This window comes from Portunus trituberculatus, chromosome 50 (genome assembly GCF_017591435.1).
Source record: "Portunus trituberculatus isolate SZX2019 chromosome 50, ASM1759143v1, whole genome shotgun sequence".
Classification (NCBI taxonomy): domain Eukaryota; kingdom Metazoa; phylum Arthropoda; class Malacostraca; order Decapoda; family Portunidae; genus Portunus; species Portunus trituberculatus.
Window position 1 is genome coordinate 19,486,175 of NC_059304.1, and position 5,000 is coordinate 19,491,174.

General features: G+C 38.1%; 1 long non-coding RNA gene and 1 other non-coding gene across 3 annotated transcripts in view; both read left to right on the top strand.

Annotated features, from left to right (window-relative positions):
• Nucleotides 1-5,000, top strand: part of LOC123499543 — a 32,354-nt gene that overhangs the window by 12,455 nt on the left and 14,899 nt on the right. The window lies entirely within an intron of this gene.
• Trnad-guc lies at nt 2,586-2,657 on the top strand. Its single transcript has one exon. It is a non-coding gene; the product is annotated as a tRNA-Asp (tRNA).

Consider the following 5,000-nt stretch of genomic DNA (forward strand, 5'->3'; position numbering starts at 1 on the left):
TGTTATAGAAGTTGAAGGCTGTGTGTGTGTGTGTGTGTGTGTGTGTGTGTGTGTGTGTGTGTGTGTGTGTGTGTGTGTGTGTGTGTGTTCGTAACTTTACATATTTATTTATTTATTTACTTGTTCGTCGAAGGAAGGAAATTAATCTGTCTTGAAATTACAAGCACAACAAAATTTCTGGATCAAATTAGACTGGATTAGATTGAAACTATATTATGCAAGCCTCTCTCTCTCTCTCTCTCTCTCTCTCTCTCTCTCTCTCTCTCTCTCTCTCTCTCTCTCTCTCTCTCTCTCTCTCTCTAGGCATCATTTTTCATTTGTATAGTTTTTTTTCCTCCATTTGGTTTTTTTTTTTCTTCCTTCCCACTACATTTGTCTATTTTTTTTCCCTATTTTCTTTATTTTCATCCTGCATTCTGTCTTCTGCATATCTCTTATTATATTTTTACCACTTCTCATCCATTTTTCTTCCATCTTCCTTCCACTCCTTGTCTTCTCCGTACGCTCCTCCTATCCTTCTCTTCTCCCTCTCTTTCCCCTATTCTCCGCCTCCTTTCTCTGTTTCTTCACCCTTTTTTTTCTCTCCTTTTCTTTCTCCCTACTCATCTTTCTTCCTTTTTTTCCTCTCTCCTATTCTTTCTCCTTTTTTTTTTCGTTTTCTTTTTGTTTCACCGTTTTTCTTCCTTTCTTTTTTATTTTCTTTATCGCTCTTTTCCTTCTCATTTCAATCCACTTCTCTTTTCTCAATTTTCATCTCATTTCTTAATTTTTTGCCGTTTTTATTTTTCCCTTCCCTTTCTCCCTTCTTTCCTTCCTCCCTCCCGTCCTTCTCCTTCTCTTCTCCCTCCTCTTCTTCTTTCCTCTATTTTCTTCTTTGCTTCTCTTCGTTTACTTCTTCCTTTACTCCCTCTTTTTTTTCTATCCCTCTTTTCCTTCTCATTTCAATCCACCTCCATTTCTTTCCTTTCCTTCTTTTCTTATATTTCTTTCCTTTCCGCTCTTCTCTTTCTTTTCGTCTCATTTCTTCATTTTTCCCACGTTTACACCTCTACACCTCCCTTCCTCCTTGTCTTTCCTTCCTCCCGCCCTTCCTTCTCTCTCCTCTTCCCTTCTCCCTCCTCTTCCCGTTCATTAAGCCTTTATCCTTCTCCCTGTGCTTGGATTAAAGTGCCCTGTATAGTTCCTCACGCCCAAAGCAAACCCTTTCGTCTTCCCATTGTAAATATCCATCCCCGTGTGTGTGTGTGTGTGTGTGTGTGTGTGTGTGTGTGTGTGTGTGTGTAAGAGGAAGTTTAACCGACTTATTTTTAGAGAGAGAGAGAGAGAGAGAGGGGGGGGGTGAGACGAATTTCCTCTCATTTATTCACTCACAAACAGGTTTCGTGTTGACGGTGAAGCTTCGCAAGTTACCTCGGCTCTCTCTCTCTCTCTCTCTCTCTCTCTCTCTCTCTCTCTCTCTCTCTCTCATCAGATAAAAGTGAAGGAAGAAAGGAATAAAGGAAAGAGGAAAGGAAAGAAAGAGAGAGAGAGAGAGAGAGAGAGAGAGAGAGAGAGAGAGAGAATTTGACAAAGACACAAGAAAGAAGTAAGTAAAGAAGATAGAGGACGAAAAAGAGAAAAAGAAAGAAGGAAAGAAGGAAATTGAATAAAATGTCAATGAAAAGAACAAACGGAGGAAAAGGAAAAGGAAAGGAGAAAAGAGAACAATGAAAGGAGGACAGCAAGAGAGAGAGAGAGAGAGAGAGAGAGAGAGAGAGAGAGAGAGAGAGAGAGAGAGAGAGAGAGAGAACAGGAAATTAAGATAAGTGATAGATTGGGAGAATAAAACGAGGATGGAGAAAATGAGGGAGAGAGAACGGAGAGGAAAAAGAAGAGGAGGAGGAGGAGGAGGAGGAGGAGGAGGAGGAGGAAGTAGCATTGGTTACAAAAAGAATAGGAAAAACTTAGCGGATGACAGTTACCTTAATATATACTTTTTTCCTGCAATTGTTGTGAATGGAGAGAGAGAGAGAGAGAGAGAGAGAGAGAGAGAGAGAGAATATTTAAGTCATTTTGAATATTTTTATTTATTTATTTGTCTTTTCGTATGAAGGATTTTTTTTTTTTTTTTTTTTGTATATTCGCTGGTTATTTCTTCTTCCCTTCCTTTCCTCCTCCTCCTCCTCCTCCTCCTCCTCCTCCTCCTCCTCCTCCTCCTCCATCAACAACAACTACTACTACTACTACTACTACTACTACTACTACTACTACTACTACTACTACTACTACTACTATTCTGTTTTTATCCTTTTTTTCTCTTTAGTTTATATTATTTTTTCAAAACGCTTCTTTTCTGAGACTGTGTTAGGAAATGGAACAGGCCTCGTGGATTCTTGCAGCCTCCCATAGATTGTTAGGTTCCTACGACTGTGTGTGTGTGTGTGTGTGTGTGTGTAGATGGTGGGAAGCAGATCTCACGAGGGTGTTGCTCTCTCTCTCTCTCTCTCTCTCTCTCTCTCTCTCTCTCTCTCTCTCTCTCTCTCTCTCAGAGTAATATTAATCGCTGTAATAGGATTAATTTTATTATGGTTGCCCAATTTCTTCAGTCCTCGGTAGTATAGTGGTTAGTATCCCCGCCTGTCACGCGGGAGACCGGGGTTCGATTCCCCGCCGGGGAGGATAATGCTTTTGTCACACTGTAGTGGAAGTACCTGAGCCCAAAATGGCGTGGTGTGCTATGTTCTATTCTTTTCACACACACACACACATTACACACGTTATTTCTCTCTCTCTTTATCTCTCTCTCTCTCTCTCTCTCTCTCTCTCTCTCTCTCTCCACACAATTATTTAAAAGAAAAGTTTATCGAATTCTTTAAAAAATGTAACAAATAGTAAAAAATAATGACAATGATGATGATGATGATGATGGCAGTACTTGGAACATGGGGAGTCGTGTGTCATGCTCCTTACAATCCTTCAATGCTCAGTCATGCGCCAGTATTAAGACTATGACGGCCCTTCCTCTTCTGCCTGATTCCCTGCTTTCGCTTGATTCACCACGCGTTCCTCTCATCAACATTCCCTTCCTTCTCTAACTCTTCTCTTTTCCCTTTAAACTTTTTTTTTTCTCCGTCTTTCATTATTTTTTTTCTTCCTTCCTTCCTTCCTTCCTTCGTATTTTTCTCCTTTCGTCGTCTTCTCTTCTTTTGTTTCCTTAATTTTCTCTTCTTCCCTTTACGTTTATTTTCCTCCGTCTTTCATTTGGTTTCTTTTCCTTTATTTTTCCTCCTATCTTTTTCCTTTATTTTTTTCCCTTTTCATCTTCTCTTCTTTTATTTTCTTGTTTTTCTCTTCTTCCCCTTACTTTTTTTTCTCTTCTCGTCTTCCATTTCGTTTCTTTTTCCTTTGCGTTCTTCTTCTTTCCTTTCTTCTTCCTTTGTCTTTGTTTCCTCCTTTCGTCTTCTCTTCTTTTGTTCTCTTGCTTTTCTGTTCTTCTCTATTTTTTTTTTCTCATTTCATCTTTCTGTTGGTTTCTTTCTCCTTTATCGTTTTTTTTTTCTTTCCTCTCTTCTTCCTTTGTCTTTTTTTCTCCTTTCGTCTTCTTCTCTTCTTTTGTTTTCTTGCTTTTCTCTTTCCTCCAATCTCTCCTTTGGTTTATTTTCCTTTTCCGTCTTTTTCTCTCTTCTCTTCTTTCTTATTCATTATTTTTCTTTTGCCTTTCTTATTCTTTCTTCTCTTTTTTCCTGTTTATCATTTTACTTCCACCTTCTCTTGTCATCTTTTTTACCTTTCTTTTCATCTTCTCCTATCTATTCTTCTGTTTTCCATTCTTATCTTTCATATTCCTTTTTATCACCACCTCTCTTCTCCTTTCTCATATTTTTTTCCCTTTTCCCTCCTCCCTTCTTTCTTTTTCTTTTTTTCCTTTTCATCCTCTTCTTTTCTTCTTTCCATTCGTTTTGTATTCTTTTCTTCTTTCTATCATCTCTCCTTTTCTTCTTTTCATTTTGTTTTCTTTTATCTCTTCTCTGTTGTTTTCTTCAATTTTCCTTCTATTCCTTCTCTCTCTCTCTCTCTCCTTTATTTTTCCATTTATGTCTTCTATTGTCCTTTCTTACGAGTACCTTCCCTTCTCTCGTTGTCAGGTTTTGGTTGTATGTAAACTAAAAAACATCTTCTCGCAACCTTCTAGTATAATTTCAAGGTTCAATATAGCGCAACGTGATTTACTGAGGAGAGTTAACGCTAAGTAATGTCTTGTCGTTCGTGTCTTTCCTGCGATGTGTCTCTCTCTTGTGACGCTTTTGGTTCAGTCAATCACTCGCTCACTCAGTCTCATAGTTAACCAGTTCTTTCGTCTTTCCAGATCATCATTTTTACATTTTTGTTTGCTATCGTGATCGTGTTGGCCCTTCAGTACTGGGACACATTTTTACCTTGAGATTTGTGGACGATTAGGCCGTTTTGTTGACATTAAGAAAGGTCTATGGAGGTCAGAAGATTAATGGCTACTGTCTTCACTATTTTAGTTCCCTCCCACACAAGTTTTTGAAGCTGTATAGAATCACCAAACAGTAAGCAGAATGAATATGGAAACGCGTCATGCTAATCTAAGGGGTTAATGAAATGTCTCGTGTTGATAAAAAAAAAAGAAAGAAAAGAAAGAAGGAAAGCAAACACCACACACTGTCTTCACTTGATTTCATAGCACCAACATGTGAGAAAAATGAAGAAGTAATAGGGGAAACAAAGGAATGATGAAAGGAAAAAATGATAAAGTTATGAGAGAGAAAAGAAAGTAAGGAGGTGAAAGGAGACCAATAAAGATGAACGAGGGAAGGAAAAGGAAAGTAGAGACGATGAAGAAAAGTAAAAAAAAAAAAAACTGTACAAGGGGAAGAAAAGGAAAGAAAAAGAAAGAGGAGATGAAAGAAGATAAAAAGACAAACAACAAAACAAGAAGAAAAGATAAATAAAAATGTACGAAGGGAAGAGAAGAGAAGATGAAAAGATAGACAAGA